The sequence below is a fragment of the Vicugna pacos genome, chromosome 15 (genome assembly GCF_048564905.1).
Source record: "Vicugna pacos chromosome 15, VicPac4, whole genome shotgun sequence".
NCBI lineage: Eukaryota > Metazoa > Chordata > Mammalia > Artiodactyla > Camelidae > Vicugna > Vicugna pacos.
In genome coordinates, this window is record NC_133001.1 from 52,650,047 (window position 1) to 52,677,485 (window position 27,439).

At 35.1% G+C, this 27,439-nt stretch overlaps 2 long non-coding RNA genes across 4 annotated transcripts in view; both read left to right on the top strand.

Annotated features, from left to right (window-relative positions):
- Positions 1-24,452, top strand: part of LOC140685783 (uncharacterized) — a 28,558-nt gene extending 4,106 nt beyond the window's left edge. Inside the window, exons 2-3 of the long non-coding RNA XR_012059215.1 lie at positions 23,486-23,546; positions 24,013-24,452. This is a non-coding gene — a long non-coding RNA (uncharacterized lncRNA). The remainder of the gene's footprint in view (positions 1-23,485; positions 23,547-24,012) is intronic.
- The window catches only part of LOC140685782 (uncharacterized), a 281,092-nt gene that overhangs the window by 125,895 nt on the left and 127,758 nt on the right, over positions 1-27,439 (top strand). The window lies entirely within an intron of this gene.

Sequence of the window (27,439 nt, forward strand, 5' to 3'; positions counted from 1 at the left end):
ACAACAACTTGATAGATAAGTTGATGCAATATTGTGCTTGTGTGTGTGTGTAATTTTGAGGTGATTATAGATTTATAGGTAGTTGCAAAATAGTAGTATGAAGAGGCTTTATGTACTCTTCGCCCAGTTACATCTTAGGTTATTACAATACAATATCAAAATCAGGGAATTCACATTCACATTGGTACAATGTGTGGGTATAGTTTGGCATTTTATCACAGTAGGTTCACGTAACCACCACCACAGTAAGATACAGAGCTGTTCCATCACCACCGTAGTCTCCCTCATGTTACCTCTTTAAAGTCACATTCACTTCCACACACTACCCCTAACCCCCTGGAAACCACCCATCTGTTTTCCATCTCTAGAATTCAGTCGTTTTAAGAATGTAATGTAAGTGTTACATGAATGAAATTGTAAAATATGTGAACTTCTGATATTGAATTTTTTATTATCATACTTTTCTTCTAATCCATTCGAGACATTAAGTATATCAATAGTTTCTTAATTGTTTTTTAGTTCCCCTATGTTTACAGTATGTTACTGCATGCATATTTCACATCATGGATCTACTACATTTTATGGGAATTTTTTTCCAAATTTTCACAGTACAAATAAAGCTTCTATGATCAATTTTATACTGATTTTTGTGAAGACATAAGAGTTTATCTTCTCTGGGGAAATGTCCAGAAGTACAGTTGCTGAACCCTGTGATAAATGTGCATTTACACTAAATTAAAAAAAAATTTGCAAAACTATTTTTTGTCATGGTTGTATAATTTTACATTGCCCTTCCTTTGTTAAGACTATTTTCTTCATTTTTTGCAAGTGTGTTCATAATTGCTTACTTGAGTATTTTTATAATGGCTGCTTTAGAATTCTTGTCAGATATTATTTCTGTCATCTTGGTATTGGCATCTATTAATTGCCTTTCTCATTCAAGTTGAGATTTTCCTGGTTCTTGTTATGGCAGGTGGTTTTTTAGTTTTTGGGGGGCTAACTAGATTTTTTTTAAACAGAAGTACTGGGAATCAAACCCATGACTTCATGGAAGCTAAGCATGTGCTCTGCCGCCGAGCTCTACCCTCCCCTGTGACAGGTGGTTTTTGATGAAAACCTTGATGGTCTTCATACCATGCTATGTGTCTCTCAGTGTTAGCTACATCATCTGTGTTGCCTTGCCTTTTATGGTATTGCCCCATTAGGAGAAAGCAGGACACTGCCTCCTTGCTTCCGCGTAGGGTGGAGCACCACGTGCCTGTTCAGCCTTCACTGACACCCAAGAGGGAACAGTTCTGGGGAGTGGTTCTTCCTACTGCTTAGCTTCACTGGGAGTCACAGACGTTTACTCTTCTATACTTTTAAAGCTGAGAGGGACAGAAAAGCCTTATTACTTTTTACCACATGGCTTCTATTGGCAGTAAGGGTGTCTGGATTTGTTACCTCTGGGTGCTGTTGAAAATTCTCCTCTCCTCTAGGCCCCCTCTCACAGCACTCCAGCTAGAAGATGGATGACTGTCTCATCACCCCCAGGTGGAGGTGGAAGTTCAGGGTCGCATGTGTTCTCCCCTGACATGGAGGGTGAGGAAGGGCGTCACTCATGGCGGCACAGCAGGGAGAAAATTCTCAACTTCTTCTCTGGCCTCTATGCTGTGCCATAAAGTAACTTCTAATAAATTTCAAAATATTGATATCTTAACCTTAAGATATGAATTGATTTATTAAAATCTGCTTCTTAATGTTGAGGTTTATTTGCACATTTCAAGCTAGAGCAACTGTCCCGGTTGTTCTGAATTCAATTATGAACTCTGGCTCTGACCTTTAACAAGCTTCTAGAGATGTATAAAAACATGAAAACATTAATAAGTTATTAGCCTTGCCTGCATCCGCCAGTGAGAAATGTCATTTTGTTTTAACATGCTATCCTGTTATCATGCCTTGAATAGTTACAAAGACTATTTTGTATTCCCCGTGCTTCTGAGTTATTTATCCCACATCAGCTGCCTTAGTCTAGCCGCTCATCAGCTCCACCCTGACTTTCTGGTCTCTGGGTTTCCCACAGTCTAAAAGAACCCAAAGGTTAATTACTACTGGACTGTTTTGAATGGCACATAAGACCCTGTATTATCAACTCTGTTCCTATTGTCCTTTCCCTTGTAAGCCCCCCAGCCTCAAATACGTCCCTTCCTTCTGGTGTATCCATTCTGTTATTAAACAGACATTTTGAAGTATTCTTTCAAACTCAGATAATAGGTATATACGATATCCTGTCCTTTTGCTTAGAAAACACAATAATCTTAAGTAAACTTTTTTTCAGTCCTTGATAACTCATTTCAAGAGTTCTGAGAAATTTTTAGTGACCCTCTCCTACATATTTCCTAAATTCACTAAAGTCCAGTATTAACTGTTAACACAACAAATGTTAAACTCTTTGGTATTTTTTTTAAATAAACTACTATTAGGACAGTTTTAGATGTACAGAGGAAAAATGGGAAGATAGTACAGATTCCCATATATCCACACTCATTTCCCTTGTTGTTAACATTTACGTTAGTAGAGTAGTTACGATTACACGCATATCATTATTAGTTAAAGTCTGTACTTTATTCAGATATCTTTATTTTTACTACTGACTCTTTCCGTTCCAGAATTCCATCTAGGGTGCCGTATTACATTTAGTTGCATTTCTCCTTAGGCTCCTCTTGGCTGTGACAGTTTTCTCATACATTTCTTGTTTTCAGTGACCTTGAGAATTTTGAGGAGTATGGTCAATATTTTGGAGAATATTTCTCAGTTTGGATCTATCTGTTTTTATTTTTTTTCATGCTTCAAACAGACTATGATGTTTTAAGAATGAAGATTACGAAGGTAAAGTGCCATTCTCATCACTACGTTTTGAGACCTGCTATCAGTATGACTTACTACAGCTGATGTTGACCTTTAGCACCAGGCTGAGAGCTTGTCAGGCTTTCTCACCTAGACTTGCTCCTTTCCCTTCTTTCCATGCTATACTCTTTTAAGTTCTGTTTACTTGATTGCAAGAGAGGTTGAGCACATTTTCTTGTTGTGCATTAGCCTTTTGAAATGCTTTCTCTTGAAAAGCTGCGCATAAAATTTGTGTATTCATTTTAGTGGCAAAAAATAAAAACATAGTACAAACTTCAGTTGAGTATTAATATTCCCATTGTGTTCAAGGAGAATCCAACACAAGGGAGGCAAAGATTTTTGCAATGTCACAGTCATACTACTGATGAAGCTGGGGTTTTTCGGGGTTTTGCTTGTTTAGTTGGTTTGGTTTTTGTTTTTGATACTAGTCTCTTTCCTTTGGACATTGGGATTTTGATAATTTTTTTATTGAGGAAAAGATCAAGGATCATGGCTCCGGTAGCCATATGTGACTTGCGTGGGTTGGAAAAGAGTAGACGGAGCTTGGCTGTCAGGTGTTCTGAGGTCCACTGGAGCAGCGCATGTGCTGAGTGCTGTTAGCATGACCCAGCCTAGAGATGTTCTCTTTGGGGATGTATCAGTCATTTATTTTCTGGACCTGCCAAGCATGGTGCTCTTCTATTGCCTAAGATTCCATAGATTCAAAAATCTCTCTTGGGTTTCCTAATTTAACACCGGCCCCTACAAATCTCTCATCACCTCTACCTCCCTGGTATAAAGCACACACCAAAACTGTTCCAGTCTGATCAGCAATGGATTGAGAAGGCATAAAATTTGATATAGCAGATTTCTCCATCCAGAATAAGATCTCTCTGTTCTTCCATTGAGAAATGAATATGAATACACACATAACTATGAATATTCCTATAGGTTATGTTCTCTATCTGTGTTTAGTTTCACGAGTTCATACTCATGTCCACCTCTAATCCCTTGCCACAGGGGTCATTTTATCCTCATCCAGTTGTTTATCTGTTACTACCTGTTTTATTTCACTCCAACAAGGAACTGTATCCCCTCAATTCACTACCCAATTATAATTACAGTTGCTCAGTTCAAATTAATATGTATAGTGTTTCCAAAATCGTTTGCCCATATCTCTGTGAGACACAGTTTTGTATAATACTTTTTGTTTTTAGTCTTACAGACTCCACTCATTTCCAAAGTTACGTAAGTTAGTATTTTTCTCCCCTCACCTCCTTCAGCAAAACTCTTTGATACATTTATAAAACAGATTTCTTTTGTCACATTCTGCATTCTGTCCCAAAGTCCTCTGATCTCTTAAGTTATTTTTGTTTAAATTGCATACATCAAGTTTCACTTTTAAGCTATAAAGTTCTATACATTTTGACAAATGCATACTGTCATGTATTCACTATTACAGTATCATTTTTACAGAACAGTTCACCTCCCTAAAAAATTCTCAGTGGTTCATGTGTTCAATCCACCCACCACAAAAACCTTCTCTTCATCCCCTGGAAACCACTAAACTATTTGTTGTCTTATGAATTTGCTTTTCCAGAATGGCATATAGTTGGGATCAAACAGCACATAATCTTTTCAGATTAGCTTCATTCATTTACTTTTCACTTCAACATGCATTTGTGATTTACTCATGTCTTCTCACGGCTTGATGGCCAATTCCTTTATATTCTGAACAGTACCACAACTTATCCATTATCCGATTGAAGGGTATGTTGGTTGAATCAGTTTTGAACAATTATAAACAAAATTGCTATAAACTTTCACATACAAGATTTCTGTGCTTTTGTATATGTGACTATAATTTTCCAAGTGAATTGTTTACATACTTAGGAGAGTGACTGCCAGATTATATGGTATGATTATGTTAGACTTTGTGAAAAACTACCCAACTGTATTCCAAAGGAGCTGTACCATTTTCAATCTCACCAGCAATGAGTGGGAGATACTTTGTTTTGCATCCTGATCAGTATTTGGTGGTGTATTTTTTTTTTCTTTTTGGAAGTTAGTAAGTGCATTACGGTACCTTAAGGTTGTTTTAATTTACATTTCCTTTAGATCAGGTGATACTGAGCATCTTTACATTTGCTTATTTGTTATCTGTCTGTCTTCTTTGCTGAGGGATGTCTGGTCTCTCACCTATCTTTCATGTAAGTTATTTGTTTACTTCATGTTAAGTTTTAGGTGTTCTTTGTATATTTTGGATATTCTTTTATAAGGTACATGTTTGGCAAATATTTTCTTACAGTCAGTGATTTCTCTTTTCATCCTCTTAACAATGTTGTTCTTTCTCCTCACCCTCTCCTGAGAGTTACAATGGAAACATTTTAGGATTTTCACTGTAAGAATACAAGGTTCCTGAAGGCAAAGTCCATGAAAATGGGTCATTCCACCAAGACTGAAGCCCCACAGGTTTTTCACTGTCGCTCAGTCCACCCTCTGCTTCCATCAGTTCATCAGTATTACCATGCATTGCTCCTGCCAGTTTGTGCTCCTCAGCTGTGATTCTGGATACATCCGCCTCTCCAGATTTGCAGCATCCTATTTTTGCATGTGGAACTGAAACCAGAGTCTATTTTTTAAATAAATGGAGTATGGCCCTTGTTATTGTTCTTTTACTTACTCTGAATTACTTTGTTCCCTTTTTTGCACCTTGATCCTTTTTTTCTGGTTTGGCCAAATTACTATTGATTCTTTATTTCCCATTACCAACTTGGAAAATTTAGTATGCCTTTCCATTCTATTGATTGTTATCTTTCTTAACCTGAAATTCATGAATTTTTCAATGAATATTTATTGATTACCCACTATTTACTGTTTCTTTTGGCATGGGAATAAAACACTGAACAAAATAGATGAGAGAAAAGAGATACTAGCAACGAAGCAAATACATGTACAATAAAATGTCAAGTAATGAGTACTATGAAGGAAAAAATCAGGTAATGTGTTGAAAATTGGTAAGATTGTCTCACTAGTCACGACGTTCAGGAAAGTTTTCTGAGGAGGGTGTACATTTCTGATAATGATGAAACACTTTTTTTTCCTTGTCTAACTCAAAAACGAAATACTAAACGTATTTCCCACAAATATGCTCTAATACCATCACTACCCATTACTCCCAAAATAAAATCTTCAAAACACTTCTACTTTTTTCTTCCGTTTTTTCCTTCAGTGTCCGTGTCTATTTACTTATATGGATTATATTTTTTTATTTAATCTATTATTGGAATTTTCCTTATACTCTTTCATCTATGCACTTTTCTTTAAATTATACTATATTGCCAATATTTATTTTATATTCGCTTACATGTCTATCCTTAGATATTTATGTAAATTATATATTGCTATATATTTTACACATTTTATTAGTCATCACTTTCTTCTTTTAAAAATTTTTCCTTCTTGTAGGGATTAAAAAAATAGTTGGTCAGAGTCCTCACTCAAGTATCTCCTTTAAATCAGATTCATGGATAATAACCTCTTGGATGTCCACAAATATCCTTCTTTTTCTCTAGTAAGATATTGACAGCTTTATTGGGAACATTTCTGTGTCATAGTCATTTTCTTTTGGTATTATTCCACCACCCTTTAGCTTCTAGTGTTGCAAAGGAAAAGTTAAATACTTCTCTGATCTTTTCCTTTTTTTAAGAAACTGTTTCTCCCATCTTGAGTTTATATGATTTTCTCTTTATCCTTGAGTTTTTTATAGCTGGCTCCAAAGCATCTTATATGTGGTGTTACTTTTCTGTATCTGCTGCCTGGAGCCGTCATTTGTTGGAATGCTGTATGGTGGCTCTACGAATGGGGCAAGGTAAAGACGGTTGACTGTCAACAAATAAGGCACATTCTCACGGAGGGAGAAATACTCTTTGCTTTCCCAGCCTCTTGAGGGCTCCTTGGAGACTGAGGAGATCAGGCAAATCCACACACAGTCAGTATGGTTCTTAAACTTTATATAATCAGGCTTTTTCTAGAAGATAGAAGTAAACACATATAGAAATAGACATAGACATAGATATATAGACATTATGTTTTCCTCTTTACACTGAAGTTCTCTTAATGCATCCTCCAGTCCCTGCACTGGTGACAAGAACCTTGCATTACCTCTGTTCTATTAAATTCCCCAGAAGCCAAAGTCCTCCTTCCCACCTAAATACCCACAGGGCCCAGAAACCACTTGCCTTGGGAGAACTGAGTGAGTTAGAGTTGAAGAGAAAGGAGAAAAAGATGCTTATGAGTTACCAGTTTTCTGGAATCTATTCCAGAAATTGTCTTTATGGCTATATATAGATATTTGGGGCTACTACTTAGACCCTCAGGAAAACACTTAGGCTGATTGGATGAAAAAAAAAAAAACAAAAAAACCTTAGGGAATATAATCAGAATGATTCATTATTTATCTTCTTGAAAAATACCTACCTGTTCCAAAATAAGCATGTATGTTCCTAACAAGCAAGCATTTTCAGTTTATTCATATTTTGTCAAGATTTGACAAGACTTCTTATCAATGATGTCAAAAGGATTTTAGCCAGATTCTTACATTCTTATGAGATATTCTATTTATCTTTTTTTTTTTGGCAAGGAGAGGAGAACATATAAATTCTAATCTCTTAGCAAAAGAAATTTTGTTTATCCTTTGAGGTAATTATTGAATCTCCTCAAAATAATTCACATCTTCCCTTAAATCACTGATTTTGTTAGCATTTGGCTAATATTATCTATAATTACTTGTTTGAATATAAATCTCTCTAAATATTTTTCTGTGAACACTTGGCTGTATATATTGTGTTTCTCAATTTAGTCATTTGTACCTGTAGGTGGCCAATATATGATGACTTTTGAGTGTAACATTCAGTCATATGAAGATAGTTATGTGACACACTAGGCAGAAGTCAATGATCAATTTTGCTGAGGGTCCTTATAGAGAGAACTTGTCAGAAGGCTTATGGTTTAATAGAGAAATTAAATTTATTTCTTAACCTGATATCAACCCAAAGTCTAGAGTCATGTGTGACAAAATCCCAAATAATTCCCCGAATGAATGAATATATGCTAAAATGTAGGCTTTTCCTAGTAAATGGAATACTATTCTCAGTTGTAATCAACCTAGAAAACTGTACCCAGATTTGTTTTATCACATAAAGGTTGCATGGTCATCACAACATCACTCAGTATTAACTTAGAATGAATGTTCCAATAACGTGAATTTACTGCGAGGTAGATCGACTTCTGTCACAAATCTCTGGAGCATTTTCTGGGGCAGGTAAACTTTTAATAAGGGAATGATCTCTCTTGTAGAAGTCTGTGTGGGAAGGAGCACTCTAGAGAGGTAGTGAAAAAAATACTAATTAACTAGAAGTGCTCCTAAATAAAAGCTGGGCTGGTGTATGCGGTAGAGAATATATTGATCTAGAAAAGTTTTAACACAGGCAGGTCTCCATCTGTCAGGATCAAGACATAAGGTTTTGCAGCCTTGAGCATGAGTTTGCACCAGATAACTTTCATTGTTCATTCCAGTGGAAAGATTCAGTGAGTCTAGAATTATCAAAGCAACTTGCCCATATAACACCAAGGAAAATTGTCTCGAAGTATGATTATGAATTTAAATCAAAAAGCATATGTACAACACATGCAGATATCAGTATGATTCAGGTCCGGTGTGCTGAGGTTTCTAAAGTGATGCTGAGTTTATCCCAAAGGGCACAACACCGTCTGTTAGCTGTTAGATTAGTTATTTTTATGATTGTTGAACTCATTTGACTCTTCAGGTGAGTGGATAGATGATATTAGTCTTCCCTTATAGAAATAGAGAACATAACAATGTTCTTTGTATTCATATATTCATAATATTTTTCATAATATTGTGACTCTCTCTTGGTTTTTAGAACTGTCATTAAGTAATAGTTAACTTTAGTTTTCAAATACGCAATCCAAAAATGTCATTTTATTATTTTTTAAATTCTAAATTGGGGGTAAATGTATATGTAGCCAGTATTTCTAATGCAGTCCACATTAATGATGATTTCATTTCCCAGTGTTGCCTGCCCAGACTGAGAGTACCTCATTTATGTCCAATAGGCCAATTATAAAGTTTAAGGTTGATTATTAAGATCTTGTCTCTGGAGTAACCAGAGTAAACAGACACCGAGGACCAGAGGTTCCATTGCCACATGTTCTCCTAATTACTTTGGGCATTTACAGGGCCTGTCAGTAGACACAAGCCAAACGGTGAACAGTCTCGAAGTTTTGTAAGGAAGGAGGCAAGGAACTTAGATGTCCAGCACCCACATGCGGGTGCAGTAACTCAGGAAACTCTGTTCCAGCTGCTATGGGGTTAGACCACCTGTGTGATAACAGTCCCAAATAAAGTCCACACCCTAGCATTTGCAGTAGCCTGCAACTCAAGCCCTGCCCTGAGTGTGCCCCAGTGAGGGCTCAGGTTGCTGCAGCCTCCACTGTGCCAGAATGAGTTATGCCTGCGGTAGTAAGGCCATCTCAGTCAGCAAGGGGCCTTGCCTAAAGAGCAGTAGAGAGCAATTCGACCCACTGTCCGATGACTCGGCTTGTGTACTGAACTCTGGACTGAGGTATCAGCTGGTGGTGCTGAAGACAGCTTCTGCTCAGTAGGAAGCAGCCTCTTGGGAAGTTACTGGGGTGAGGTGCTAAGGGTTAGGATTACGAAAACGGCCCAGTGTTCTTAGAGGCTAACCTGCTCATTGGCAACTTGGGACTTTGTCTGAACTTTATTTTTAAATTATGTCTAGGATTAGCACCAGATTAAGACCTGCCATCCTTTAAAACCAGTGCTTTGTCCATGACTAATACTAGAAAGCCAATGTGATTATTCTTTTGGTCAGCCAGGCACAGGGCCATCTAATTGTGAAAGGTTCTTACCAGGGTGGCCTGCACTATGATACAGAAAAACATTGTAGTCCATGAGTCATACTGTATTTCTGTGGACTAAGAGGAACCAGTTTAGCAGTAACGCATATAATAATTAGAATTGATTTACATTATTAGGGTTAACCCAAGTCTGCTCTACTCAGTTTCCAGTGAAGTGCAAATCAGCTTCTACAGCTTCAAGTAAGATATATCCTGGGCCTTGTGCTAGGCATCTTTACTAATGTATTTTACTTCATTGTAATACCAAATTGGTGAGGTAAGAGTAATTGTGAACACTTTAGAGAATGAGACTGAGGATTAGCATTAAGTAATCTGCTTTTACAAAAGCAGGAAGTAGTTTTTCTTTTTTCCAAATACACCTTGATGACTCATTATTAAATTTGTCTTCATGGCTTAGGACTTTCCTGGAGTATTTTTGCATCTTCATATGTAGCTGAAAATAAACCCTCAACTTATACATAATGATTTTATCTATTTTGTCTGAGTTGAAAAAAGAGATAAAACACACTTTTGTGCTTTACTTAATAAATTATAATAATCTAGAGGGAAAGTAAAATAAAATAAATAGGTATATGAATCAAATCAAGCAAACCAAACACTCAACTGAAATGCAGTGTGACAGATAATATACATATTCACATCGGCACACAGCGGGGGAGCAGGCAGCATCTTAAATTATACCCGACGAAAAATAACTATTTTTATATCTGTATTAGGCTTACCTTTTTTATAACCATATTCCTAAATGTCTGTCATAAAGATGAAATAAGTTCTCTTTGCTTCCAGTGAAACTACTGTTAGACTTTGAGGCTGGCCAGGAGCTAGTATTTATGGACCTACAATATGACTGCAAGTAAAATTGAAATAGATAAAAAAAAGATTATTCCTTTTCTTTTTAACAAAGTACAAATTATGCTTACAGAATGATTTTATTTAGTTTAAATTATTGTATAGATTTGAACATTACAAGAAATGATATCACAATATTCAACCAGTCTTCTTCCATTTATGATACCATGATAATGCCCTTTATAAACTGCACGTTGAAGGCTTTTCAGTTTTGTCTCCTTGGAGGTTTCTGCAAGTAAAGGAGCTTAAGTAACTCAACCAAAATGAATATATTTTAAGTTTAATGTAAAAATGGCTTGATGGGGAATAATCAACCTATAGATTTCTGGGGCTCAAAAGTGGTATCAATGGCACCCATCAAAACTGGTAGGAAATTGAGACCCTATATTTAACTTGTTCCATGTCAGAAACCTTTTCTGATAGATGATCTTGATGAGGTGTTTAATATTGACCTAAATATAACAGTTCACAGTGGAAACAATTACTCTGTTCGAACAATGTAAGATGGGTAAAAGCAGCTCTTTTAATATTAAAGCAAGTTATTCATGTTCTTTTAAGTCATTATTTACACACAATAAAACTGAACCTTTTAAGTGAACAATATACAGAGAACAGACTGGTGGTTAGCAGAAGCAGGGCTGAGGGTTGGGCCAAATGGGTGAAGGGAGTCAAGAGGTACAAGCCTAGGTACCCTCACCAGCTTTTGGCTCTCTCCTTCCCACCCTGGCATTCTGAGCTAGAAGCTGCAGACCAGCTATGCCCTCGGCCCCTTTGTTTAGGAAGTAACCTACACACATGTGGTGACAGATGTTAACTAGGCTTATTATAGTGACTATTATTGCAGTGTATACAAATATCAAATCATTGTGTTGTACACCTGAAACTAATATAAAGTTGCAAGTCAATTATACCTTAATTAAAAATTTTTAATAAAAGGGTATTTTATACATTCAAAAGATAAATCTTTGTACCAATATGTGTTTCAAAAAACTTTTTTCTTATCAGTTGATAATTTTTCCTTTCATTTTCTTATAAGAGTTTTATGAAGTACAAATTAATTTTTTTGTTTTTTTTATTTTGAGGAAGTCAAATATGTCATTTTTTTTCTTTTATGGCTTTTGCTTGTTTGAGATTCAGAAAAGAAAACTTTGCCTCAGTGAAGGTTAGAAAGATTTTCTTTGATGGTTTCTATTAGACATTTCATAGTTTTAACTTTTGTATTTAATTTTGTGATAAAAATTTCAGTAAACTTTGGTATACAGTACAAGATAGGGTTCACGGTTCACATTTTTAACATGTATATTTCCAAAATTTCCAGCATCATTTGTTGAAAATATTATCTTTTGTCCCTTAAATTATTTTTTTATATGAGCACCTTTATCAAAAATGAATTGAGAACTTAAAGTGGGTAGAATTTTTGGACACTCCATTAAACTACATCTGTCCTTAAGACAATATTACACTGTTTTCATAATTTCACTTTTATACTAAATTGTGAAACTGGGTAATTCCAAGTCCTCTAGTTTTATTCTTATTTTTCATTTTTAAACTTTTCTAAACATTTTGTTTTTTTCAATAAAAATTATTTTATCATCAGCATGTCCATTCCTACCAAAATTCTGTTGAAATTTTTACTGAGATTGCATTGAATATATGTACATATAAGTGTAATGTTTGGGGAATATAGAAACTTTGTTTCTTATTTCTGAGAGTCTTCTGATTCATGGACATCATATACCTCTCTATTTTAAGATTATCTTCCATTTTTCTCAGCAATATTTTATAGTTCACAATGTATAGGTCTTACATATACTTCATAAATATTATTTCTAAGTATTCCATCTCTTCATGCTATCACTAATGATTTAATTTCAATTCTACCAGCTCTATATTTAGATATTTTGAAGATCTTTTTGGGTGAGTTCTTATATAGTTAGGATTTTTATGTCTGCTGGGTGAATTGACTCTTGTAATATTATGCAAAACCCTTCTTTATCCCTTTGTATTCCTTGTTTTAAAGATTACTTTACCTGATGTTTGTGTAGACAATCAGATCTTGTGGATTTTTGTTTGAATTGCCTAACATATTTTATAAATTTATATTAATCTGTCACTATTTAATATGTTTAAAGTAAATTTAAAAAAATAATATATATGTGAATCTTGACTTTACATACAAGCTGACAGTCTCTGTGACTTAACTGGAGTGTTTAGCAGACTTATATTTGTATAAGTAAACTTATACTCAATATGTTTACTTTTAAACCTACTGTCTTGTTATTTATTTCTTATATTGTACTGCTCCCTGCCTTTTTTTCTGCATTTACTTGAAAAAAATCAATATTTTACATTATTTTATCATCACTATTGGTTTTTTTGTCATGCTTCTATGGTCTATGTTTTAGTAGTTGTCCTACTATTACAAAGTAGGCTTTAATTTATCACAGTCTACCTTCATAAATTACTATTTATTGCACAGTGTGAGAATATTTCCATAATAATCTTCCATTTCCTCACTGTAATTTTTGCACTTCATTATCTAATCTTTAGTTTTGGCATTTAGTATAAACTCAAAATACATGTTTACCATTTTTTCATAATACTGTCACTTTTCTTTAAAAAGACATGGAAATACTTTTTATTTTTACTTCTTTTTTTTTTTTTTGGAGATCCAGATTTCCATCTGGCATCGTGTTCATTCTACTTGAAGAATTTTCTGTTACAATTACCTGTAAGGCTTATCTACTCAGTAAATACTGCAGATTTTATCTTCCCATCAATGCACAGTATTTGATGAAAAGTCTGCTTTTTTAAAATATATTTTCTTTATATTTATTGTTTTCCCACCCTTTTTGGCTACCTTCAGTGTTTTCTCTTTCTCTTTGTTTTTCCACAGTTTGATTATAATGAGTCATTGTGAGTCTTCTTTGTATTTATCGTATTTTTTGTTCTTTGACCATTGAGGGTCTACTGTTACTGGTTTTCACAAATTTAAGAAAATCCTTGCAACTTCCATCTTAACTATTCCTCTGACACTTTCTTTCCCTTTATATTTTATTTTTTCTTTTGAAACTCTGATTACATGTATATTAAATATTTTGATATATAATCTCATAACTCTTGGAGCTCTTTTCTGAATTAAAAATTTTTTTGTGTTCCATTTTGGGATAATTTCTACTGAACTGTCTTCAGATTCACAGATTACTTCTTTTTCTTCAGTGCTCCATATACTATAAGCCTGTTGAATTACTTCTACATCTCAGATATCACACTTTGAATTTCAAGCACTTCCATTAGACTCTGTTAGGTTACCACCTCACTGCTAAAATTTTCCATCTCTTTATGCATGCTGTATACTTTTTTCACTACATCCTTTACCTGACTAATCATAGTTACTTTAAAATTCCTACTAGACATTTCCAGCAGGGCCTTTCTAAGCTGATTTTGTGGACTTATTCTCTTTAAAATGAGTAATTTTCTTGTTTTAGGGCATGTGTGTATATTTTATTGAATTTTAGATATTATGAATAAAAGATACTAAGGAAAATTTTATTCTTGCTCAGAAATGGGCATGGCTGCTCTTTTCTCAGTCTATTAGTGTAGGGAGCTGAAGTAGTCCAGTCAGTTAGATGGGCTTAGTTTTTATTGTTTCTAAAGTTGTCTTCAGTGACCTGGAGACTTCAAAGTCCTTATCAGTAGCTCGCTACTGTATTATGATTATTGTAAGACCTGGAGTGCCATAGAGTTTTTCTCAATATTTGTGCTCTGCTCTCAACTCTTAACAGACCTTGTACATCTGAGACACCAAGAGGCTCTCTCTTCATCTTCTGCTCCTTTTCCAATGATAGTTCACTGTTGTCTGTAATTAATATAAGGTACTACCCCAGCTGGGCTGTAAGGAGTGAATGGGTGTTTCCTTGGTTCTCTGGGGCTCGTGTGTAGTGATGCCTCCAAGACAGATTTTTTTCCTTCTCTTTCCACTACCTGATAGTAGTCAGCAAAGCACGATCTTGCAACACTGAGGCATCTTTAGGGGAGAAAGATTTTCCCGCAGTTTGATGATTTGTTTCAGTACAGTGTCCTTGATGAGGCTGCATAAGGGTATGTCTTTATGCTCCTCTAGAATCAGATGGAATTGGTTCCTTTCTTTTTTTTTAACATTTTTTATTGATTTATAATCATTTTACAATGTTGTGTCAAATTCCAGTGTTCAGCACGATTTTTCAGTCATTCATGGACATATACACACTCATTGTCACATTTTTTTCTCTGTGATTTATCATAACATTTTGTGTATATTTCCCTGTGCTATACAGTGTAATCTTGTTTATCTATTCTACAATTTTGAAATCCCAGTCTATCCCTTCCCGCCCTCTACCCCCCTGGTAACCACAAGTCTGTATTCTCTGTCCATGAGTCTATTTCTGTCCTGTATTTATGCTTTGTTTTTGTTTGTTTGTTTGTTTTTGTTTTTTAGTTCCTTTCTTTTCACTAGAAGTAACCAGCCGCTTCCCTGTCCTCCCCTGAGGGGAGGTCTAGCCTCTCCATTACACTAGACAGCTTTTACTTCATATGAGATAAGGGTCTGGGTTTTGTACCAGTAACAGCTTATCGTTACATGTCTGTCTGTGTCATGACAGGTGCCCCCTCAGATCGGTGGCTCTCCCCAGCTTTCTCCTGAGCACTCAGTGAAAGCTTGTTTCTGGGGCATTCAGGCAGTCTAAACTGTCACATTCATCTGTACTTGGCCTTTAAGAATCCACTACAATTCTGTTGCTTTTTCCTTACCCGATTTCCTTGTTGCTACATTTCCATTTTGTACTCTGTCAAAAGTGAAGCAGCTTGTGTGTCCCTCTAAGGGGCTTGTTACTCTGGAATTCAGTTCACCTAGGTGCCTTGCAATAGCAGCTCTCTGATGGACTTAATAAAAGCTATGATTGTGCAGATTACCTAGGTGATTCTCATTGTAATAGTGGGAGCAACATTATTTGCAGCTTTCCGTATTGTTTGTGAAAGTACATATTCCTTGTGGAAGTTACTCTCAGAAGTACCTTTTGAAAATCCCTAAATACCATAGAAAAATAATTCATATTTTCAGGAAAATACTAGCAAAATATTGGAGTAATGGTTTGGCACTGAAGAAAGCATTTATTTCGATGCCATTTCTATGTGTTTTTAATAAATCACTCATGCACTTGTTTATCCATGTATTCCAAAGCATTTGTAGATTATCCAGTAAGTGCTATTTTGTTAGCTTCCGGAAATAAATGGTATATGATCGACCATTTGCTTAAAGATATGGTCTTATTTTTATTTTTATTTATACAAAAAGATTCCATATTTTTATATAGTTCATAGATGGGGAAGGATCCTCAAAATGTGATGTTGGATATCTCATCAATCTCAATAGGCAGGTTTTTGTTGTTCAGGAAACAAAGTTTGCTTTTCTTCAACTTGAATACTATGCATCAAATAACATCTGTGACAGGTATAAATTGAAGGAAAGAATTGAAGCCGTGTTTTTAAACCCCATTCAAGTAAATCAACCTCATCAGTCCACAATCATATGAAGTAGAACTATAAAAATTTAAATGAAACTGTAATTTTCTGTGTTTACTAGCATACAAGTAATTGAATGTTTTTATTAGTGTTTATATAGCTCAAAGTGAAGGACTGACTTTATGCTAACATAAAATAAAATGTAAAACAGCAAAGTGCAATTTTAAGGCCCTATAAAATCTGCCACAAGTATTTCCTTCCCCTTCCCCAACCATACCTTTAGACAGAGGAGCTATCCCCTCCTATGAGCCAGATCCAGAATATGTGAATTCTACTGTCAATTTCATTTCACTCTCTTGGGTTTCTATCCTTGAAGATATCTTTGGAAATAAAAGTCATCTTAGAAAATATTATGTGCTAAACTGCTATACACTGCAGTGTGCATACACTGAGACTCAATGAGGAGTTACATCACTAAGAGGAACAGAGTACAGAAAGGAACGGGGAAAGGCCTTTTAGCAGAGATGATACAAGAATTCTGACATGAGGCTCTATTAACATATTTGGTCAGGTGATTTTTTGTTCTGTGTTGCACACTGTGGGAGGTTAAAAGCATCTTGAACCTCTATTGACAGTAGCAACCTCCCAGTTATGACAACCAAAATTGTCCTAAGACATTTCCAGTGTCTTCTTGGTTGAGGTAATCACCACTGGGTGTTAACCACTGATTCAAGCAAAGACACCAAGGTGCTGTTTATTCAATGGCCACAAATGTATGCACCTTTCTGTTTAAAAATAAAAGAAGCTAAAATATTTAGATAAAATCTACTATAAGAGAAGAACAGTTTCACTCAGTTGCTGCCTTTGATTTTGCTTTGTCTCCAATTATTATATTTCTTCTAAGTAACAGGTGATTTACTGCCTTTTTATTAATGGGCAAGTCATCTAAATGAGATATGCAGACAAGGCATAAAAACAGGGAGAAGAGCATTAATAGTGGTTTTACAATAGTGTCTGCTCAAATCCATTTTTCTTGATTGAATTTAAGTGTCATTATTTTAACATTTATATCCCAGGATATGAATGAATGTGTGTGTGGGTAAATAATCAGTTCCAGGAAGGACACATCAAAGCTCTGACACTACTCACTGTGACTAAATAATATGTTTGTAGTGTCACATGATGCGTTCCCAAATGTTGCTTCTCTCCCTGTTTATTAAAATGAATGATTTTTCTGAAACTCCTGAAACCAATCATAATGGGAATGATTTTGAGCTTGGATTTAATTCTCCGGTGACATACATCCAATCAGGGCAGTCTTCTAGGCTTTTCGGCTAAATAGTCATCAAAGTATTAAATAAATTAATCTAAGAAATAGTGTAAGTATCTACTACCTTATGAACATTATGTCTGGAACAGACCAGAAACTTTTAGATATAGCAAAGGAAGAAATGGTGCCATCCATTTTCAACATGTATAGAGCTATAGATTTTCACTCCATGCTTATAGCAAGAAAAAAAGCTAAATAAACTGAAAATCAGCGACTTTCCCCAGACCTATCAGAGAATTCCTATCAGCAGATGGATAAGTGAAATGAATAAAGATAATCAGAGGTGGAACAAAGGAATTAAGGCTATTCTCTACAAATGTATCTGTATTACTTGTGAACTGGTATAGAGTTATTTGAGAATAGAATTAGATAAGTTGTAAATGTATATGCAAACTCTAGGGCAACCAATAGGTTTTTTAAAAATGATTATAATTGATATGTTAAGAAAATGGAGAAAGTGGAATTATATAAAATTCAATTAAGAAAAACAAAACAAGTGCAAAGAAAATAGTTATAAGTATGAAAGATAATAATCCAACTAAATCGTAATCACTTAAAATGTGAATGGTCTACATTTACCAGTTAAGAAAACAAAGATTTTCGTAGTGGATCAAAAGGAAGACCCAACCAAATGCTGTCTCCAAGAAACCCACTTTATATATAAATACAGAGATAAGATCAAAGTAAAAAGGGGGAGAAACAGATACCATGCTAACACCCATCAAAAGAAAGTGGAGTAACTCTGTTAATTTCAAACAAAGCAGACTTCAGTAAAAGAAAAGATACCGAATAAGGAGGAGGTATCCTATAATGTTAAAAGAGTCAGTCTCCCCAAAAGATATTCCAATTCTGAATATGTATGTACGCAGCAACAGGGCATCAAAATACACAGGCAAAAACTGATAGAACTACAAACAGAAACATAAACTCACAACTACAGTTGAAGATTTCAGTATCCCTCTTTTAGAAGCTGGTATATCCAACAGGCAGAAAATCAGTAATGACATGGTTGAACCGCACAGCAATATCAATCAACCTGATGATACCGTGTTTATAAAATACTCCATCCAGTGACAGCATCACACACATTCTTCTTAAGTTGACATGGATCATTTATGATAGTCCACCTTCTGGGCCAAAAAACACATTTAAATAAATAAGACATATTAAAAATAACAAAAATTATACAAAGCATATTTTTTGATTACAACAGAATTCTATATCAATAATTGAAAGATAGCTGAAAACCCCAACACATTGAAATTAAGCAATATACTTATAACTAAAAATGGGTTAAAGATAAATTCGCAAGAGAAGCTAAGACGTATTTTGAACTAAATGAAAATGAAAACATAATTTATCAAAATATTTGTTATGCAGAGAAAGAAGTGCTTTGAGGGAAATTTATGCAATTAAATGCATGTATTAGAAAAGAAGAAAGATCTAATTAATATTATAAGCATTTGCCTTTGGAGCCTAGAAAATAATAATATTAAGTTAAATAAAGTAGAAGAAAAGAAATAATAAAAACTAGAGCAGATATCTGCTACTTAATCTCATGGATATTAGAAGAATAATAAAGGAATATAAACAATTCTTTGTACACAGATTTGATAACTTAAGTGAACCAATTTCTTCTGAGATATAATCTACTGCACTTACAAATTATTATTATCATCATCATCTTAGTAGGTTTATTAAAAAGCTAGATTTATAAAAAACTTGTTATCAATTAACAATAACCTTTCAACAAGGAAAGCCCAAGGGTCACATGGTTAAACTGGTGAATGCTCTACATATTTAAGGAAGAAATGACACGGATTATCTACAATCTCTTCCACAAAACAAAAACACTGAAAATACTTCAAACCTTATTTTATGAGACCAGCATTACCCTAATACCAAAGCCAGATTATCACAATATAAGAAAGAAAAACACACCACACCAGTGTCTCTTATGAATATAACCTTCAACAAAATATTAGCAACATGAACCTAAAAAAAAAGGTGTAGAAATATTTACACGCCATGGCCAAGTGGAATTTATACCAAGTATATAAGGGTAGCTCAACATTTGAAAATCAGTTGAAATCCATCATATCAGCAAACTAAAAAAATAAAAACAAATCTTATCAATAGATGCAGGAAAAGCATTTGTCAAAGTCTAACACCCATTTATAATAGAAATAGAGGAAAACTTTCTCAATTTGATAAAGAATACCTATAAAAAAGTGAATAACAAGGATCTACTTTAGGGTCCACAGATGGCAAGCCTATAACAGGTGTGTGGATGGGTGTCTGCCACCCGTTTTCAATACTTGTAGAAAATGACAGTTTTATGCTTTTTAAATAACTTATTGAATGTGATATAAGAATGAGCCACCATTCAATATTTAATTAATAAATATAGCACCATTGTTCAGAGGAATTGTCTTAAAAGGATACATTTCTTTAAATTTTAGGTATCATACTTGGAAATGACTTACTTCCAGAATGGAAGATAGGGTTGTTGGAGGAAAGCCATTTAAAGAGCTGAGAGAGCAGAGTGGTGGAAATATAATTTACATTAATGATTAAGACGGGTTGTTTTGTTAAGAGTGACCGTGACCCCATAAATAAAACTACTGAGAAGTGGAGTAAACTATCCTAGGAGATGCTGGAAAGCAGCGGCAATGAAGGGTGGAAGGTGACAAATATGCTGATACCAGATTTCAAGTTAGTGGATTGAGGCAAAGAAGAACTGGTGGAGGGGGGAGCCCAGAAACAGCCACGTGGCACAAGAAGACAGCTTGCAGGATGGGAGGAGGTAGGGATAAAGGAGATAAAACAGCAGTCAGCTGAGATCCTGTCAGGAGAATCAGTGTCCTCAGGGAAAAGTCCCTCTTCTTTGACAGCAAAACCTAAAGAATTGCATTTATTTTTTTTTTAATTCTCTACCCCTTTCTTGTACTACCTCCTTCCTTCTCCCCATTAGTAATCATTAGTTTGTTCTCTATATCTGTGAATTTGTTTCTGTTTTGCTATGATCATCTCTTTTATTTTTTTAGATTCCACACACAAGTGATACAGTATTTGTCTTTTTCTATCTGACTTATTTCACTAAGCATAATACCCTCTAGGTCCATGTTGTTGCAAATGGTAAAATCTCATTATTTTTCATGGCTGAATAATATAGACACACACACACACACACACACACACACACACACACCACATCCCCACATCCTTTTTATTCAGTCATTTGTTAATGGATAATTAGGTTGTTTTCATATCTTGGATATTGTAAATAATGCTGCTATGAATATTGAGGTGCATGTATCTTTTCAAACTAGTGTTTTTATTTTCTTCAGATATATACCCAGGAGTGGAATTGCTGGATCATATGGTTCTTCTATTTTTAGTTTTTTGAGGGATTTCCATACTGTTTTGTACAGTGGCTGTATCATCAAAAGTGTACTTGGGTACCATTTCCTCCTCATCCTTGCCACCATTTGCTATTTATAGACATTTTGATGATAGTCATTCTGACAGATGTGAGATGATATATATATCTCATTGTGGTTTTTATTTGCATATCTCTGATAATTAGTGCTGTGGAGCTTTTCAGGTACTTGTTGGCCATCTGTATGTCTTCTTTGGAAAAATATATATTCAGATCTTCTGTTCATTTTTTGATTAGGTTGTTTTTTTGGTATTGATTTGTGAGAACTGTTTATGTAATTTGGAAATTAACCCCTGTTGGTTGTATAATTTGAAAATATTTTCTCCTATTCAATAGTCTTTCTTTTCATTCTGTTGATGGTTTCCTTTGTTATGCAGAAGCTTTTCAGTTTAATTAGGTCCCATTTGTTTATTTTCACTTTTGCTTTCTTTGCCTTAGGAGACAAATCCAAACATTTACTGCTATGATTGAGTCAGAGAGTGTTTTGCCTATGTTTTCTTCTAGGAGTTTTATGATTTCAGGTCTGACATCTAGGTCTTTACCTCATTTTGAGTTTATTTTTGTATGTAGTGTGAGAAAGTGTTCTAATTTCATTCTTTCACATGTAGATGTCCAGTTTTCCCAGAACCACTTATTGAAGATGTTGTCTTCTCCATTATGTGTTGTTGCTTCCTTTGTCATAATTAACTGACTGTAGTTGTGTGGGTTTATTATCAGGCTCTCTGTTCTGCTCCATTGAATTATGTGCCTGTTTTTGTGCCAGTACCATGCTGTTTTGATAACTGTAGCTTTTTGGTATAGCCTGAAATCAGGGAGCATGAACCTTCTAGCTTTGTTCTTTTTTTCTCAAGATTGCTATGGCAATGAGGGGAATTTGTGGTTCCATATAAATTTTAGAATTATTTGTTTTAGTTCTTTGAAAATTTTCATAGGTATTTTGATGGGGATTGTTTTAAATAAGTAAATTGCTTTTGGGTCACTTGTAAGTGTTCTGAGGAATGACCATAAATTTTTGAAAGAGTTGAGAAAAGAGACTGAATAAGAACGTTAGGAGCCTTATAAGGACTAGAGTGTGAGAGCGAGCAGCGATCTGGGATTCTGGATGTTGTTGCGGTGACTGAACAAGTTTAGAAAGGCCGAATGAGATTGCACCTGATGAATTCAAGGTGGATAGCTGTGGTGAGGCTGAGAATGATGGGGTTAGGGAGGGGAAGGTTTCTCTACCTCAGACTTTATCTCTGATAAATATATACTGTGATTGTCAACTACACGTCTTAGTTAAGTCTTCCCAAAGGACTATACTTTATTCTCAGAAAGTAAGTTTTCACATTGGTGCAAGGGAAGAAATATATCATGTGTGCCAAGCTCAGATAAGTAATCTTATCAAAAACTATGCCAGCTTCCTAGATTCTAATACTTTTAAAGAACAGAGGAGGTTCCACCATGCATGTGCACACACTCATGAGACGTAAGGTATCCCAAGGAATAGCATTGCATAACTATCTAAAGAAAACTTCCCAGTGAGTGTTAAAAATGTGGAAATGGAGAATGAGTGACATAACCAATTTAAAAATAGCTAATTTTTCAAGTGCTTAAAATTAAATGGAAGATTTCTTTATTGGATTGTTCCCAATTTCCCATTCTATGCAGAGCATGTGATATAATTATGTGGTTAGGTGCTTAGGTCTATAATAAAAAATACATACATTTTACATTTTAAAATCAAGTAACAATTAAGCCATGTATTTCTTGATACTATTACCTCTAGTATAATTGCTGGACTATTTTCAGGCCATAAATAACTCTGCAATTACTTACGTGAGTTTTTTTTTTTAATGGTCTATAGTCTACACGGTAACAATTACATTATTACAGAATAATTACATGAATTACTTTATTTGTAATTGCCATAAAAAGACCTTATTCCAGCACTTTATTCAAAGCACAAAGACTAAATACAATATGCATGCTACTGAATAATTGATCCATTAGTAGAGAATTACACAATATTAAACCTTCATTTTTTATCATATATTTGAAGAAACACATATATGAGCCTCGGTGGGTCATTCGCATATGTTGTTCTTTTAATGCTTTAAAACATACTTGGTTAAATAGAAAAAGAAAATTTCTTAATCCATTATGTTATGATTTTCCTCTACGTGCCCCTTTGCAAGAAGGCTCTATAAAAAACTTTTAGTGAAGCATGAATGTAGTTTTAAGAACAAAATTATTAGAGACTTTGTGTTACAAAGAATAGGCTCCAAACAGTACATTTAAATGCTAAATATGACTATGTTTAAAGAATTATTCAATAAACTAATTTCATTGGAACTTAGGAATACTTGAAGGAAGCTAATAAATATTATAATTTGGGGATTCAGTTCTACCAGAATCATGAGCTAGATTGATTTTCATGATTTTTAGAAATCAATTGCGTCAATTAAATTGGAGATGTAATCAAATGACTAAGGTACATTGGAAGAGCTGCCATTTTTACCTCTCCTGAGCAGGTGTCATAATTTCTTTACCTACAGCACAGCAGATCCTTCACAAGAGAATCGTTTGCTCAGACTCTTCATTTACCATCCTGTTTAGGTATCTCAGTGCATAAAACTTCATGGTCAATGTAGTCCCCACCCCTCCCTTATCGTTGGCATATACATTCAGCCCACCATTCCCACAATGGGAGCTGTTCCAAGGATGCAGCCTTGAGAGAGTAAGGCGTTGTTAAGATCATCTGGACTGAATGCAAGACTAAATCCAGTTAAGACCTCTGTATACACTTTTAAGATGCTGGCGGGCAGGTGCAGAGATCTACTTGTCTTTCAATACCTAAGACAAGCCTTGTATGTAGGTTCCTTTGCTAATTAAGCCTGCCACCTGTCAGTCTGTGGTGGTCTGACCCTTTCTTTGGTCACTCCTTGCCCTCTGTGTACTGGGGCCGATTTCAGATTTCACCCAGAAAGCCCCTAAGGACGCCAACTGACAGCAATGAGTGGCGTAGCCTTACTCCTTAGCATGCTTCCAGCTCTGACAGCATCTGAATATACTTACGTTACAGTGGCGACGTGGGACAGAAGGTCTGCCCAGAGAAAAGAGTCGGCCTTGGGTCATCTAGCATCAGACAGTTTGAGACAGTCTGAGAGGATAACTGCGCTGCTTAATTTTATGTGTCAGCTTGACAGAGCCATGGTGCCTAGATATCTCATCAAACATTATTTTGGATGTTTCTGTAAGGGTGTTTTGGAGGAGCTTTACATTTAGATCAGTGGACTTTGAATAAAGCAGATTCCAAAGTGCGAGTGGGCCTCTCATCTAATCAGTTAAAAGCCAGAATAGAGCAAATGACTGAGATCTCCCCAGAAAACAGAGTCCTCTGGCAGATGGCCTTCAGAGTTCGTCTGTGAAGTCATCGTGCCAGGCTCCTCCATCGGATCCTGAACTCTCCAAGCCTCCACAATCGCACGAACCAATTCCTTAAAATAAATCTCTTCGCATATAGCCACGTTTTATTTGTTTTATTTCTCTGGAGAAACCTGAATGAGTACAATAAAACAGTTTCAGTTCTCAGGACTGAGACTATATGAAAGCTGTTTACTAAACTAGGTTAAAAAAATAAAACAGAAAAATAGGAGTGTTGTGTGGATTGAGTGGATGGTGTGGAAGAAATGCTGAGGCTCAAAGTCTAGAGAAATCTTGAGAAGCCAAGTGTCCATAAATATGTGTGTCTTGGGCTTATCATGACCTCATCAGGTCCTGGAGCCTTTTCCTACAGATTCAGCCTTGCCTTGACCACAGCTAACCCTGAGCAGCACAAGGTACTCTTGCAGAGGTAACCTGACCTGAATCTAACCATGAGGAGACTTCAAACACACTTAAATTGGGAGACATCATACAAAATAACTGGCAAGTCATTTTCAAAGCTATCAGGGTCCAGAAAACCAAGGGAAAAAATGAAAAAAGAGATGAAAGAAACATAACATAAATGAAGAAAATGCATTGCATGGTTTGAAATTAATTCCTTCTCTTACAAAATATACTATTAGAGCAACTGGTGAAACTTGAATGAAATCTGAGAAATAAATGGCAGCAGTGATTCACGGTCAAGTTCATGATTTAGAAAGCTAAGTTGAGGAGTTATAATAAAAAGTTCTTGTTTGTAGGAAAATATGTTAACATATTTGGTTGTGATGAGACACCATGCAGTCAGGCTATCACCAAATTGTTCATGCAGCTTTTGCCACTTGCAAATTATGCTTGCAACTTCTCAGTTAATTTGTAACTGTTTAACAAAATAATTTTATTCTAAAAGATAAATATGTTTATAATGCTATGAGATGTAAAGAAAAATAAATAGACAGAAAAAACTATGACACTCTGAGATGGAAAAAAAAATTGCCCAACATCACACAGTTCTAATCTTACTTTAAATAAGCAGTTGAGTTCTGTCATATCAAATTCTTTTTTTTTTAACATTTTTTATTGAGTTATAGTCATTTTACAATGTTGTGTCAAATTTGTCAGATCAAATTCCTGACCTGTGCATTGCAACCTGATGTAAAGAGAAAATACTTCTTCATGAAGAGTCTCTAAACTTTCCTCTGGCTGAATCTAATCATGCAGATACATTTCAAAATGTAATTTCTACTGATTATTTGGTTATTTCTGATGATGTCTCTTTCTTCTAGTGAGACTCTGAGTCGTAGAGTTAGGCAGTGTACCCCTGAGTCCTTGTCAAATCGATTGCTCGTGGAAAAGATATAAAATGATGCCAACCATAGATCGCTTAACAATTAAATTATCTTCTAAAGTAAGCATGTAGAGTATGGATAGAGGACAATAAATATCAGAGTCCCTTCCTGGTGGTACCCCACACTCAGTGTGTGAGAGAGAGGCAGAAGCAGGGCGGTACAGATGACAGTGAAAAGCACTGTAATGAAGCTGGGTGAAACACGCAAGGACAGCTCAGAGTAGAAACTGTGGCTCCACCTGATGAAAGAAGTTTAAAGGTGCAGACATTTGAGCTAGGTCTTGAAAGGAGATTAAACTATGGATCTTAGAAACCTGAGTTCAGATTTCACCTCTGTACTTAGTACCTATGTCCCCTTAGAAAAGTAACTTTATCTCACTGAAGCTTGGTCTATTTGAAGACCCATAGCAATTATTTTGAAGATTTTTTGAAACCAAGCCTGTGAAGGTTCCTAAGACAGTATAGTCACCAAACTAATTATATCTTAATATGAGGTGCCTCTGGGGGGAAAAAATGAAGCATTTGCAAAGTGTGAAGCTTAGAAAGAACCAGGGGTAAAGCAAAGAACATACACATAGCTGTTCTTAAGTTAATATGGATAAGGACAATGTCCCTGTTGCTGTTTGTACATATCTGCAGTCTTGGTAATGCACCACATCCCTAGACACTATGATTTCCTGAATGTGGGTCTGAATTTTTAAAATACCTTACAGGTAATTCTGACATATAGTGGTCATTATAGCTACATTTAAAAAAAATCTCCTTAATGCTAGAGGCTTTGCATGCATGATTAGTAATTCTAACACACGAATCTGTAAAATAGGCATAGTTATCTTTATTTAAAACATGAAAAAGACAGGGTCTCCAGGAGGTTAAGTACTTGTCCTTGGTCAGACAGATATTGAGAAGCTGGGGTTTCATTCTAGTTCTGTGTAACCACAAACACTGGCAATTTTAATTCCACCTAACACTCTCCAGTGATTAAATTTAACACATAATCCACAGAGAGGATTATAAAGTGAACCAGAATGGGGAGCAGAAAATAAATACTGACATTTCAGTGAATACAGTATTGATTATTAAGGAACCCATTCTGTGCTTTCAGATGAGCTGTTATGTATGCCAACAGATGTTTCTTCTTCACAAACCACATCAAAGAGACTGGAGATAATATATGCTAATTTCTCTAGTCTCTTATTTCACAGTTTCTGAAGGTGACCTTGTTAGTCGAACCCAAAATATGTCTATTTTTAAGTATATAACTTAAGAACTTACATTCAAATTAAGATAGTTATGTAATAAAAAGAAAGTCACACCTTATTTGCTTAAGATATGGTTTGCTTACACATAAGTTTAAACTATTTTTAGTACTCTCAATTTTATACTTGCATTTTTAGTTGAAACTATCAACAATATGTGGGTTGTGATTAATTTTTATGCAAAATATCTGGCATTTATTTCTCTAAATTTTTTATCATGGATAGGTAGTTGAGTTTTCAAATAGAATTTAATAAATATTTACAGTTTAAAAATATTTTTTCTAGATTCCATGATAAACTGTTTTTGGTTTTCATCTTAAAATGCTTAACTTTCTAAAATCTGTAGTGTCTTCCTATTTATTGTCATAAACAAAAAATAGCGACACAAAACTATAAGCATCAAATACTGTGACAGTGCCACGCTCAGCTGAGAACCCTGACCTCAGAGGTGGAGAGGTAAGGATCTCTGTTACATTCTC